This window comes from Mytilus trossulus, chromosome 10 (assembly GCF_036588685.1).
Source record: "Mytilus trossulus isolate FHL-02 chromosome 10, PNRI_Mtr1.1.1.hap1, whole genome shotgun sequence".
Lineage (NCBI taxonomy): Eukaryota > Metazoa > Mollusca > Bivalvia > Mytilida > Mytilidae > Mytilus > Mytilus trossulus.
The window spans coordinates 21,783,658-21,799,745 of NC_086382.1; the positions used below are offsets into that span (position 1 = coordinate 21,783,658).

At 32.0% G+C, this 16,088-nt stretch overlaps 1 long non-coding RNA gene across 1 annotated transcript; it reads right to left on the minus strand.

Moving 5' to 3' along the window:
* Positions 1 to 648: 648 nt before the first annotated feature.
* On the minus strand, positions 649 to 6,108 carry LOC134686073 (uncharacterized). Its single transcript, XR_010101528.1, has 3 exons — positions 5,952 to 6,108; positions 4,237 to 4,314; positions 649 to 2,028 (listed from the first exon to the last, which is right to left on the minus strand). It is a non-coding gene; the product is annotated as an uncharacterized LOC134686073 (long non-coding RNA).
* Between the last annotated feature and the right edge of the window lie 9,980 nt (positions 6,109 to 16,088).

The window sequence follows — 16,088 nt, forward strand, 5'->3', positions numbered from 1 at the left end:
AGTTTGAAGCCCTTACACTGCTGGTAACCATGGCAACGATAGGGATTTAGGGTATTTCCCAGTTTATTTATAGATGCATCTACTGAAATGCATAGATTTCATAGATTTCTCAAATAGAAATAAATACTATAATACATCTGAGTGTTTAAATACTTTAATAGCACAGATAGGATGTGTATGAAGTATAAATCACATAATTTTATTAAACATAATGATATATATAGAAAATAAGGGCGTGGCAAAACACATAAAGTGATAAAAAATATGGCCTTTTCATCAAATCACACTAAAATAGACACTACAGCCCAAAAGTCGCTTTAATTTACCCTAAATTTCAGACATACATTGCATTTTCTTTGGTTCAAAAGATTTTGAAGGGATTTCGGTTGCAAATTAATTTTATAGATTTTATTGATCATTTAGACATGTTAGATAGCCTCCCCCCTTTTTTTGGGGTATTTTCGTAATAAATTGAGGAAAGTCTCATATTTCAATTAAACCAAGCATTCAAAAATAAATACTTGAATTATACAGATTGTATTATGCAAAATAGGTATTTCAAATAGAAAATTCAAAGTGAAATGGATTTTTGTGTCACAAACAATAGTAAGCATCAGGCTTAAAAGCGGTGGGAGCTGCCAAAGACAAATTTTTTTTGGTATTTTTTTTATTCCAAATTCCTTCAGTACACTTGTCCTTATTACTTTAAAGAGTAAAATCCTTTCATTTCTTCCTAGTAATCCTATTTTGGTTATTGCAGCTTGCTAATTACTAAAGTTTTATTCTGGTTACTCAAAAATGATATGAAATTTAATGTCAATTTCATCATATTGAAAAATCTCAAGTATTGACATTCAGAATATGTGTTCTACAGGTAAACAAAGATAAGACAGTTGCAACCTTTTACTTGCATGCTGGTAACAATATACGTCATTTTGATCATGAGTACCTGAGACAGTGATGATAAAATCTGAATTTCTATTGTACAAAGGGAGATAATCCAATAAAAATGTCGTTTTTTTAAAACCTTAAAATTGCATGTACATATTTATTTAAACTAACATACGCTTCATCAATTTAATAAAATACAAATATATCTCTATTAGGTTATCTGATGAGAAAGTTAATATTGCAGTTGAGCATATACTATTCGTTTGCTTTTGTTGTAGTACTGTCTTAAATTCTCCTCGAAAAATGTCTAAATTCCTTTTAGCATTGATATATTTATAAATATTTCAATCTGTTTAAATGATCAGAAATGTTATTTTATTTATACAATTAGTATTATATTTAACAATCAATGTAGATGATACAATAACACAAAATGATGCTTAAATGCAAGAATAAGATTACTATAAACATACATAAAAGTTAATACAAATTGACTTAGCAGCACAAGACAATTGTTGCATTAGGTATGGAATTAAGGGACGTATTAAATTATTTCCATACTATCTGATAAAGATTTACATACATGTAACTACATGAACTACGAAAGGTAATTTACTAACAATTCAATCAATAAAACTAGTTCGTCAATCTAAGTAACAATTTCTGACAAATGAAAATATTATAATGTTTATCAAATGGCCAAGTACAACCGTAATCTTCTTGATTGTCTTCAATATTGATGACCTTTTAATGCAGAAGTAATTTTTAGACTTCTTCTTTGCTGATGAGAAAGCCATTCTAATGGTGAGACAGTGAAGTCCTTGCAAATGTCTCTCTCTTCTCATTTGTGTTGCAACTGTGTGTTGACTTGGTTGTTGGTAAGACTTCGGCGAGATTCACATTGCTGTTTATTTCTTTTTTCAAAGCATATCCATGAGTTCCATTTCAATTTATTTTTATTTGAGCTTGCAATTTTTTAACACCAACAGGAAAAATCAAAGACAGATCAGAGCCTTATTCAAGTATCCGTAATATTATCCAAGTTTTTCTTCATCATAAACATGTTTATCAACAAAAATGTGTCCCAGCAATCAGTCTTGTTTCATGAACTCCAGTTATTTTTGGATCACCAAATGTCTGTAAAAAATAATAAAAAAAACAATTGTTATCCATTAAATGATTGAAATTTCCTAAAAAAGAAATTAATTATTAACTTGGTCTTAGTGTAAATGTGTTTCGATTATCACAACTCTGACATTCCAGTACATAGAATAAGAAATACAGTAAACTAGCTAAAAAGCTGCAGCAAACTTAATTTTAATGAAGTTAAATTTGCAGATTTCATCTTGTATTTAATTAATGACATTATGACAACACAAAAATAGGGAGATGAGTATTGATTACAAATGAGACAAATATCCACAAAAGATCAAATGAAATGAATATAAGTCCCCTGTACAACCTTCAACAATGAGATTTAAACAGCCCAAGTACATTCTATTACAACGCAGAGATTGCACCTTAATGAGGTTGGTGGTGTTTGTATACCAAATATAGTTGACTAATGCATAAAGTATTAGCCAAAATAGACCATTACTCAAAAACTTAACTTTGACCACTGAATCATAAAAATGAGGTCAAGGTCAGATGACACCTGTCAGCTAGACATGTACACCTTACAATCATTCCATACAACAAATATAGTAGACCTATTGCATATAGTATAAGAAAAACAGACCAAAACACAAAAACTTAACTATAACCACTGAACCATGAAAATGAGGTCAAGGTCAGATGACACCTGCCAGTTGGACATCTACACCTTACATTCCTTCCATACACCGAATATACTAGCCCTATTGCTTATAGTATCTCAGATATGGACTTGACCACCAAAACTTAACCTTGTTCACTGACCATGAAATGAGGTTGAGGTCAAGTGAAAACTGTATGATGGGCATGAGTACCTTGCAAGGTACGCACATACCAAATATAGTTATCCAATTACTTATGATAAGAGAGAATTAAACATTACAAAAATTCTTAACTTTTTTTTTCAAGTGGTCTCTGAACCATGAAAATGAGGTCAAGGACATTGGACATGTGACCGATGGAAAGTTCGTAACATGAGGCATCTATATACAAAGTATGAAGCATCCAGGTCTTCTACCTTCTAAAATATAAAGCTTTTAAGAAGTTAGCTAACGCCGACGCCGGGTCACTATCCCTATGTCAAGCTTTCTGCAACAAAAGGTGCAGGCTCGACAAAAAAAATCAAACTAAGTTTAGTTCTGAATCCCTTATACCTTGATGTGGTTCAATTTAAAGCTTTTAAGACATGCCCAAAATTAGAAAAATATGACTACAATGCACTGTTTAATTTTGCATAATATCAAAGAACACCAATTATTCCATTGTTTTATCAAATCAAGTTTAACTTTATTTAGATTTAAACATACTTTATTTGCTCAAAGCAAAAAAAGCATCAGACACAAGTAAAACATACTTAAAGTTTAACTTTGGACGCTTTTGACCCTATAGCTGATATGGATCATTTAAAAACAAGCCAAAACATTTGAAATTTGTAAAACAATAAGCATTGAAAACAAATATATAATTAATTTTACCGGTAAATTCCAAAGGCATGTAAATCTAAGACTTTGGTTAGCTTGCATGGTTTGTTTGTATATTGTACAATTACAATTGGCATGACGTCTAATCAAATTTTAAAGTACTCTACAAGAAGATATCAACATTAATTACAAAGCTTGAATTAATATATAAACAACAGAGCAAGCAAACCTTCCAAAGTTTTACTCTACATGCAGTAGGAAAATAGCTGTAATAATGCTTAAAGTGCTTTTTCAAAAATGAAAAATACAAATGTAGTCTTCAGGTTAACAATATACAAATGTATGCATGTATACTGTAAATGAGGATCTGTCAAGCTGACAAGAACATATATATTTTTTTCTAAGTTTAATTCTTATAAAGAAAACAATTTCAATATGATGAGTAATGAAAATTTTGTTGTGTAAATTGTACTGATATGGCCCTTACATGCCTTAATTGATCATAAAATAAGAATTTGAGTGTTCTGTGTGTTATTTTTACTTTTTGTTTACCAGATTCAACTTTTAAAATTGAAGGGTTAATCTAATTTCTGAACATTTATCATGTTTTTACAATAATAAATGTAACTGGTCAATTTCCAATTTCTATATATGATTATATTTCACAAATTATGCCACAACACAGGTCATATTTGCTGTCTATTAAGTATTTAGTAGTCTCTTGTTATGACTTGTTTGATTCATTTTTTTATCAATTATATCATATATTTACCTATATGATCTCCTATCATACATGTATCTGCTTTCATTTTTATATTTTTTTTTGTGCTTTTCCATCTTCAACATTAACCTTTTGATAAGAAATTAAATATTGTATATTGTGCATTTGCATGATCAGTACAGTGAGTTACATCTACATGTATATGTACATTGTAAATTGAGATGGCTTTATAAAATAACGCATTGGATCATTGAAAAAAAAGTTTTGTAGATATGATAATTAATCTGTGTAAATGTCATAAATGCTACGATATCAATCACACCATCAAGTTATTCATTTTTTCAGTATTGTCATTTTGAATTTGTTTTATCTGAGTAATCTGTAATGTTATAATCTCATGTTGCCCGTTCTGTGCCCTTTAATTTGGATTAGTTTGTAATCATATTCTATTCTGATTCTATTTTATTAACTGATAGAAGTAAATACATGTACAAGTTCTTCTCCCATGTTTATAACTGTGATACATGACCTTCACTTCGGAAATATAAAGAAAAAGATTCACAGTAACAAATATTTAGAGACAAAAAAAACAAGCTCAAGTCAGGAATCTGATGTACAGTAGTTGTCATTTGTTTATGTAATATATACATGTTTCTCGTTTCTCGTTTTGTTTATATTGATTAGACCGTTGGTTTTCCCGTTTGAATGGTTTTACACTAGTAATTTTGGGGCCCTTTATAGCTTGTTGTTTCGGTGTGAGCCAAGGTTCCGTGTTGAAGGCCGTACTTTAACCTATAATGGTTTAATTTTTAAATTGTTATTTGGATGGAGAGTTGTCTCATTGGCACTCACACCACATCTTCCTATATCTATCATAGTCTGTAAAACATGTTTTTGAGTTTGAGAACCATATATTGAATCAATCTAGTTGCATTGTACAATGTAGTATCGGTAAAGGAATGAATAAAGACAGGAAATTCACAACTCTTCGGGAGCTACATGTATATTGTGACTTGAACTGTGTTTTATCAAAACCTTACAAAAATCTTTAGGTAAGGGATAAAAATAATGGTAGGTAAGGGTAGTGCGGTTAACACACATACTTTTTAGTTGGCCTAAATGTACAGTAGTTTTCGTTACATTAATTTGTACGTGTTTCTTGTTATTCCTTTTTAGACCATTGGTTTTCCTGTTCAAAGGGTTTTACACTAGTAATTTTGGGGTCCTTTATCATTTGTATAGCTTGTTGTTCCGTGTGAGGCAAGGCTCTGTATTGAAGGCCGTACAATGACCTATAATGGTTTACTTTTATAAATTTTTATTTGGAAGAATACATGTAGGCACTCATACCACATCTTCCTATATCTATCTACTGAATGTTTACTATTTCAATGGGTTATATTTAAAAACAGGGATTTGAAGCAACCATTAATTTTGAATTAGGAGAAAAAAAACTGAGTCAACGGACTCTTATTGACAATTTGGAAAACAAACTCAGGGCGAACTTTGTAATCGAATATATCTTTTATCATGATTATTATAAATTTCAGAAGAATTCTACATCATTATAAATGTATGTCAATGAAAATTAAATCAGTGTTTGCTTCCAGAAAATTATGTAAATACACCCCCCCCCTTTTCTCCCAAAGACAAATGGTCAATGCTCTTCTTCCTATATTTATGAGTTGATGTGATGTTTCTAAAGTAGGTCTTTTTATGGTGTCAAATTGCTTTTTCTAACCAAAAGAAATAAATAACAAACTTACCAGAACCAAATGAAACTGAAAGTTTTGCCTACGAGTTTCCGTTGCTAGATTTGCAAGGGTCATGAAAGGATGACATCAACTCATTTTGTCTTCTTGTCCACTGCAATCCAACTCCTGTCCATGTTTGCAGCATATGCATTTAAAATTATGTTATGTGAGTCTGAAATCTAGACATGATTATCAGATAGTGAGTCTAGCCTCATGTCATGTCTATAGACTATCTGATCAGGATCAGACTTATCCCAATGGCAGTTGGAATGTCTTGGCCACATGGTTTACTATGTTTTTGTTACACTCTTTCAATGAAAATAAGTTTTTGGCTACACCATATTCATCAAAAATATCATTATTACCGTATCACCATGGTGATTACCGTATCACCATGGTGTTACCGTATCACCATGGTGATACGGTCTGATTAGTCAGAGGCTAAACGTCAGGTTCGGGTAAATCTGTTTACGGTATTTCTGTTATTTCATTGGTTATAAATACTATCTAATGGCTGCTTCGTGGCTGTTTCCGGGATGATTCTGGGGGAAATGAAGGTCATTCTAACGTCTGATTGGCTATAAATGAGTGGCATGCATTATATGTTCCACGCGTCCGTAAGTGGGGTCGGATTGAAATCATGATACTTGGTTATAGGAACATATTATGATAAAGTGTTCATTTGATATAGTGATTAGTTATGATGATAACTCACGACAAACTGTCAATTTGGTGCAGATTATATAATCATGTGACAATGTGATGATCTAATCTTGAAATTATGTTGCTATTATGGTAAGAAACTGTACATTTATGTATTATTGCTATTCTCTAAAAATAGAACAGTAATGTGTATAATTTACTCTTTACACTGCGTATTAAAGCGGATTAATGATTGAGATACTTTTGTATTAGATTTCTTCGTATAAAGCTTAAACTTTAAATAGTAAATACACAAAACGTATGCTCTATGTATAAAACAAATAACCATTTATTTTTCATTGCTTGGAATTATTGATTAGAAAATATTAATATCACGGAATTTACCGAAGATGTAATTTCGTTTCCAGCACTTTCATCGCTTCATTGATTTCTGGTGTAAATAAACAAACCCGACGATACTGATTAGAAGAACACAAAAATTACAAGGTGAGCAATAGGGTTTCTTTAATATGTGCAAAGAAGCCTACACCAAGCAGCACGGTATTGTTATTGGCAAGGTTTTTAGTGCATTAATATAGGATACTATAGTGTCAGCGGTTGCAAATTATGTAATTTAGCGTTTTACAATGAACAGCTCTATATTTGACAATGACCCCCAAGGCAATCATTTATACGATCATTTGAACCAAAAAAACTTGTTACACAGCGAACTCCCAAAAAGATGTTTGCATGTTGGGTTAGACAGTTTGATGATCTTAGATGTACTCAAACATGATGATTTATTCTTTGGAGTTGTCAGGAGGCTGATTTTGAAGGGGGCCAGGGGGCATGCCATACTTTTCTGGGAAATTTGGTGGGCCTGCACTTATGAAAATTTCTGGATCCGCCACCGGTTGTTGGACCACAATAGTCCCAGTATGGACACAGTGGTGATCAGCCGTCATTATAAAAAAGAAGATGTGGTATGATTGCCAATGAGACAACTGTCTACAAGAGACCAAAATGACAAAGACATTAACAACTATAGATCACTGTACGGCCTTCAACAATCATCAAAGCCTATACAACATAGTCAGCTATAAAAGGCCCTGATATGACATGTAAAATAATTCAAACACCAGAAAACCAACAGCCTTATTTATATAAAAAAATTGAACGAAAAACAAATATGTAACACATTAACAAATGACAAACACTGAATTATAGGCTCCTGACTTTGGACAGGCACATACATAAATAATGTGGCGGGGTAAAACATGTTAGCGGGATTCTGATCCTCCCCCTAATCTTGGACAGTGGTACATGTATAACAGTACATCATACGAACGAACTATAAAAATCAGTCAAAAAAGGCTTAACTCATCAGATTGCCCATTGATATATCAATAGCATTGAAAATTTCATTTGATATGTCTGATTTCAATTTATTCACATCATCAGATCTTACACTTAGGCAGCAACCATTTGATTTTCTGGGGGGGGGGGGGGGGGGGGCTAAGTTTTTTTTTGGAAAAAAAAGTTTGTTTCCAGTTTTTGGAGAAAAAAATAATTTGTTTTGAATTCTGAAAAAAAAATTGTTTGTTACACCCTCAGCTGCCACTATATGTCATGCTGAAATTGAAAGAAAAAAATTGTTTTCGACTTGTCACGAAAAAAATAGATTGTTTTTCGCCGCAGGCGAAAAAAAAAGTTTGTACAGAAAAAAAACCCATAGCACCCCCTAGAAAATCAAATGGTTGCTGCCTTAGTATATTTTTTCATGATGAACATTACTATTTGGTTGATTATGTAGGGAATCACTTAAGCATGACTGGTGAAGTTGCCCACCTCCCCCACCCCCACTTATTGTCCCAGCTGACCTGAGAATCTGTCCCTCTATAACCATTAACGTCATACAACAATTACTTTTCCATTGTGGCATCATATATTTTGTATTAAAACATCAAATTTTTACATGGAATATTTGTGATGTACATGTTCAGTTTGTAATGGCGGACATACACATTATATTATGACATATACATATTGTAGCAATAAGGTGTATTCAAAGCAAAATAATTAAAATTAAATCTACTCAATGGATAGAAGCATACTGGTAAGTCAATTTTTTTTTCACACAGCATCTGCATAGAGTGATGAGATGTAAATCAGGAGATCAATCACTGGTTTTAGAAGTCAAGAATTTTTATATTTTACTTATTTGGGTAGATACATGTAACACAACATTTATCTTGTCATAATACCTGTGCGCTCAGTGTTCTTCATGAAAACTATCACACTGATTTTAAATCATTATAAGAAAGCACAGTGTATAAGCAAACATTTCAGAAGGCAGAGTCTTTTATAGGCTGACTGCAATAGTCTGTATATTATCTGAAATAGCTTAGGCAGCAACCATTTGATTTTCGGGGGGGGGGGGGGGGGGGCTATGGTTTATTTTGGAAAAAAAGTTTGTTTCCAGTATTTGGAGAAAAAAATAATTTGTTTTGAATTCTGAAAAAAAAATATTGTTTGTTACACCCTCAGCTGCCACTATATGTAATGCTAAAATTGAAAGAAAAAAATTGTTTTCGACTTGTCACGAAAAAAATAGATCGTTTTTCACCGCAGGCGAAAAAAAAAGTTTATACAGAAAAAAAACCCATAGCCCCCCCCCCAGAAAATCAAATGGTTGCTGCCTTAGTTCTTGTCAACTTCCTTATTATTTTGGGTCACCTCTAACAAAGGCTATATTTATTGTCAATGCAAACATTTTACCTGTTCAACACCAAATGCTGTAAAGCTTAGGGCCCCTGGCCATGGCTTTCTTTTTTTTCATAAATCATCTTACATGTACATCTTCTTTGAATTTGTTTGCTTATTTGACTATTTGTTCTATGGTCTATCTATATACCACATTTTCATGGTCCCACAAAAATGTTTAAAATATATACATTTTACTTTTTTCTAGATACTCATGTGATAGCCATACCTTTTTGGTCACTATTTATGTGTTGCGTTTAAATATGAATTGTAACACTTTACAGTGACTGAACAGGTAAAACAAATACTTCTCAAGAAACAGAAAAAAGAAGACTACTTGGAACAGCACCAGATTACATGTATGTATGAATAAAAACTCAGATCAGAATAGCATGAAGGGTATTATATGTCCTTATGAATAAGCAAGGACAGCTTTTAATAATACATGTAGGGCCTATTTTTTAATATACTAGATTTTTCATTCATTATCTGTGTAAATTTTAACATTATTTGTCATAAATTAAATTGTTAACGTTATCTAAATTTACTCAAACTTTCAGTGGTGGATCCAGAAATTTTCATAATCAGAACCCACTGACTGACTGCCTAAGAAGGGGCCAACTCCAGTCATGCCTCAGTGATTCCCTATAAAAACAACAAAAAATTTCCTTCAAAAGGGGTGGCCCAGGCCCCCAGAAAAACTCTAACTCAACCTCTGACTTTAATTTAATATGACAAGTGTTTCATTCACCAAAATACTGGTGCGTTTCTGTGATAAATATCATGCACAATTTTATAAATGAGAGGGGAAAGAAGATCCACATGTGGTGTACCTGCACATGACAACTGCCCATTTTTTTTTTATCACAACCAATCAACTAATCATGCTGATACTGACATTACCAGAGAGTACCGGTACACATCAAATGAAAAATAAAAAATACCTGATACATATTATCAGATATTACAGAATAAAATATGTTTTAAATTTATTACAAAAAAATGTGTTCTCAATCTTGTAGATAGACATTACTGGATCTCATATATATGTATTAGTACCAAAGACAACTGTCTATACAAGTAACAATTTATAAAAGTGAACTATTAAAGGTTGTAGTTTGGTCTTCAATGCAAAGCTTGGTTCACACCAAACAACAATTTTATATAGTCCATATCAATCATGACAATGGCGTTTGGGGTTAAACATGTTTTCGTAGGTAAATAATATTGCCATTTTTTCATGAGAGTGTTATAGTCTATAGAGTATTACTTCCTGTTTGGTGGAATAGTGAAATAGAAGTCAATATGTTCTTGCTCAATCCTATGTTGCTTTGAAGGTGTCATGATTGTCATCCTCAGCTTAAGCAATGTGTTACTGTAATTTGAATTTCAAAATATCTAAGCGACGTTTTTTGAAGCACTGGTCAACTCCACCATAGCGAATCACATGACTTTGACAATCAGTAAATTATGGCGAAAAAAATCTTTTAAGTAAAGAATTGTCGCATAAAAATTAAATAATAGAGTACACAGGAAATGGCGAAGTTCACATAGTCTAGTATGATTCATCATTTAAAAAAAAACAAGCAAAAGGGGGGGATGGGGCGTACGCTCCCCTCTGGATCTGCCACTGCCTTCTGTTGTCCATTTTGTCAAGTAGTAATCCGCAAAAGTACATTTACGTTATATGCTATTTTTATCAAGTTGATTATAGACACAGAATACATTTTATTATAATATCATTCCCCATTTCCATTCTCATTTTTATAAAGTCTCCTTCCATTATAACACAGGTCCACCAATAATACAACAAAAATGACATATTAGTACAAGAAAGCGCTATGTTTTCATATTGCTTGAAGTGCAATATTCCGATAAAAATAAACTACTCACAAACCACTGATCTCAAAATAATCAGCTAAAATACGGCAAGCTTTTTAGAAAAGCTATTACTTGTTTTCTATCCTTTTGCACATTTGTTGATTTTCCTCCTTCTGTTATTGACAATAAATCTACCTTTTATTGTGAAGAGTTGTACAAAGGGAGATAATTTTAGGTATATTTTTCAGTTTTTCATCATTTATTTAAATAAGCTTATATCAATTTGCAACGAAAATCCCGTTAAGGAATGGTAGTTTGTAGTGAACCATAACGTTTAACAAAATATTGTTTCAATTTGAGTGACTTTTGAGGTTTTATGGACATTTTCAGTACAGGCTGGATTCAAATTCTAGCCAAACCCATTTATGTCAATAAAAATAAAAACAAAAATAAAGGTTGAAATAAGATCAAAATTACAGTTTATTGTAGTAGAAAGTCTGAATTTTAAGGTAAAACTGTTTTTTTTGTCATATAATACTTTGAACAATTCAATAAAAAAAAAAAAAAATGTCCATTTTCAACAACATATTTCAGCAAATTTGGTACTTTAATAGAATTGCCCTGTATTCACATATTTTGAGATAAATTGTATAAATAATATATTTATACATAGAACTATTAGATGTACTTAATACTTTACTAGGAACCCAAAATCAGCTGAAATCTCCACAACCCCTTTCATAATTTTTTTTTGATTTTGCATGGTTTTCTCGTAGACATCCATTTTAAAAACGGAATTTGTGAAGCCTTGGTGTTAATACAAACCAGGTAAGTCCTCCGACTAGCAGTTGAATATAATGTACATTGAAACCATAAAGGACTTATGATTCACCAAAATCTCATCCTCGTCAAATGATATGGTTTTTTTTATGTGGGATTACCTGAACACTCATTTATTCCTAATTATTTACAAGACAGTCGTCGTGATACGATTTACATACAAAGACAATAGTATTTATAGCTTTGTCCGCAGGAACAACAACATAAGAGATTATAGACATTTCACAGCCTCTTGGTCCCTAACAAACGGACCATTTGCACAGTTTTTTAACTTATGAATGCGACGTTTTATCAAAGACTTGATTGTTTTGACCCATTCTGACAAAATGTCCAGTTCAACTTCTCGTTTATTCTCTGCTCTAGCTTAGTCCTCATTGGAATCAATGATTATTTAGAATTTATGGTTTTAATTGACGTGTATTGGTGCACTAAACATAGGACCATAATAGATTACCTTTCGGGGATGTTGAATGATGTTTCTACTTAAGTCAGGAACCTGTTGTTCAATGATTGTCGTTTGTTGAAGCAGTCAGGATTTTACTTCGTCCAAATTATCTCCTCATTACGTATACGATACATAATAATTATAATCGTCAAAATGGAAGCCATTGTAGTGATGATTTTAACACATCCCATCAACTACTAATTGGAATGAGTGTTGTAATATCATCCACGACTCTGTCTCACCGGTACTTACTGTTTGAAATGGATAAAACGGGAAAAAGCAGACAAAAAAACCTTTGGACTCTTTTTTTTTAAATCAGTAATGAACATAGTTAATATACGCATACAACATTTTAAAGAAAATTTTACTATTAACAACAACCTTAAAAATACTATTTCTCGTATCAAACATAAACTAAAAGAACTAGATAAGGAATTTGTTTTTGTCCCGGCTGATAAAGCTGCTAATACTATTATAATTATTGTTTGTCGTAAATTTTACATTGAAATTCTGCAAAAGAAAATCACGAATTCACCAACATTCCAACTGACTCCATCTTTAGAAAACGACATCTGCAACAAACATAAACTTTTAGCTACTTCTATACAAGCAGAACCAAATACTTTGAAAAACCCAACTATGTACTGGCTTCCAAAGCTACACAAAACACCTTACAAAAATAAATTTATTTTGTCTTCAAGCCATTGTTCCACTACTAAATTGTCTATTCTACTTTCTAGTTCACTTGGTACAATCAAAAACATGATAATAAATTGTTCAAATAAGGCTTTTGAAAATAGTGAAATTAATTACCTTTGGAGTGTCAAAAACGCTTTGGGAGTACTTGATAAATTGCATGCATATATTCACTGTGTCTAAACCACACCGGCAAAGTTTGTTCGGACTCGATGGTATCACTTGGTATCACCGGCACAATAACGGAACATCAATTGTCAGATAAAGGTAGGTCTCTCCTTATTATTTTTATTTAAAATGATATCGAAGAAAATATATACATATACAACTATTTTCTATTGTGAGATGCAATATTTTCTACAACCGTTCTATATTAACGGAGAAATAAGTAAAAATGCACGTTAAAATGACGAATTGTGTGACCCTTGCCTCGAAATGGTTTAATTTCTCGTTAAGTTGTTCACATTGTACGGAAAGAAAGGTACGGGAAGATAGATACTGACACGGAGATTGCAAAACTAGTCATTATGAGCATCTCAATACTAGTATTTCTGTGTATGGAACGAAAGAAATGGGTCATGTCAAAATGGAACTGACCGGTTTTGTCAATGTTGTTTACAAACACCCGGTTTTGTCTATATGTATCACCGTTTTTTTTTATTTTTTAAAACCAACAATTTATGAAAAGCGACGGCAACACGGATCTGAACATTGTCTTTCGAAAGAATTCAAATATATATTTATTGTAAAGTAAACTTGGCGTGTTACAATTTCTTTTAAACGGGCACTTTTGGACATAGGTAATTATGGTAATACACATTTTCCTAATGAAAGGCGTATCCCTTATTTCACTTAACTTCAAACTAATATTAAATGGAATATAATACTCAATAGCAAACACTGATATCTAATTATTTCATAACATTATTATTTTTCTTTGTTGATAATAGAAGAATGTAAAGATGTAAAAATAAAAGGATGTGATATGATTGTGCCATAATTTTAATTTACTATACTATACACTTAGTTTACAATATTTACTATCAATTATTAATTCATTTATTCATTCAATCATTGACGAACAGTCACAAACTGACTATATTCTATACTATTCTGCACAAATAAATCATGTATGCAGCCCTGACATATTTTCTGGTACTATATATACTATGTTACTCGCGCACTAAGGCGAGTTTTCACACTTAAGCATCCATTACATAGCTGTGAGATTTGTACCTTTCACCCCGTTTCTGGTAGGCATATTAATTTTCATGGGCATGTTTTTCGTATCATTTTTACAATTCAAATTCAAATGAAACTTCAAGATAATTTTTGAAATAAATATGTTACAATTTTGTATTTTCAAGTTGGTTTGCAAAACATGACCGTCATTTATATCTAGGTCTTATTTAGAAGAAGTGACGGTCATCACTTATCCCATAAAATTTGCCAATGAGACAAATTTCTTTAAGAGACAAAAATGATGTTCAATTAATCCAGTTTAGGTCAGCGTATGCCTTTATTAATGAGAAAAACACCCCAACCGCATAATAGCAAGCTATGACAGGGCCCTAAATTACAAATGTTAAACAATTAAAAAAAAAGACTTAACTGACTATTTTATGTTCAAAGCGAGTATGGTATAAAGCAACCGAAGACAACCACTGAATTACAAGATCATTGCTTCGGGACTGGTCTGGTTTAAAGTGTTGGCGCTGACACAAACAGAAAAAACCTTAACTCGTCCGATGACAGAGCCTGTATAGTAAATGCGCGATTTGTGTCAAAAGTTGTATCACTGCTAATATTATCCATTAGATATAATAAATATACATGTAGGAAAGGTAAGAAAGTTTGGAGTTCGATGATTTTTTTTTGGGGAAAGGGGAAATTGTATGAACTTTTCATGTTGATAGACATTTGTATCACCCTTTAAATAATCTTTTTTTTTTGTTATTTCAGAATCCAGAAAACGTTACAATTGAGGCATTAGATGAGTCATTTCATAAACTTATCAATGAAACTCATCGGCTGTTTCAACTGCAGTCAACAGGACCGATGATCAACATGTATTTGTTTGCTGTTTTTGTGGGAAAAAATTAAAAACAAAAATTGGTCACAGACGTCATGAAATAAGTCACTCTCACACTGACAAAAGAATGCCAGATCTGCCACAAAACGTTTGTAGACAACGCCCACTTTTTTGGCCACATTAACACGCAAATTGGACATTAACCTTTTAAGTGTGGAAAATGTAATAAACAGTATACATACCAAGGTTCATACAAGAGGCACTTGAAAGTTTGTAACACTCTTAATGCAAAACGTTTCCAGTGTTCAATATGTCCTAAGATATTTGACAGGAAAGATCTACTAATTGACCATGTGACAGGAAAGCACAAGAAAGGTGTAGCCCAATATCGTTGGCAAATATGCAACAAAGGCTTTCGATACAGATCTATCAGGTCTAATCATACTAGAAAAAAATATCATTGAGGATGAACAATCTGTTAAGTCGTATTGTTATTTTTTAGGCCTCAGTTATATTTATAGATAACTCTTAGGGAGCTACTATTTTATTTTTAGGGTGAAAAAAGGGGGCTAGAGGGAAAGAATTGTCCTGCATTTGTTTTCAGTTTTAATCTCTGTCCTTCTTTTTTTATTTTTCACTCTATTCGGTCCTTTTTTAATTAGTACCTTATCCCTTTTTTTCATAAATTGTTATCCTGCCTTTTTTTATCAAAACTTCTGGCTTGCCTTTTAATCAAATTTAACCCCTTAAAATCAAATGGTAGCTCCCTATTACTGTTAACCATGTACTTTAATTTTTCTACAAATGTTTTTTTCTACAAATGTTACTACGACATGTACGAGAAACACGTAATTTTTTTTCTACAATTGTTATTTTTACCAATTTATTTTTTATTATGGATTATAACTGT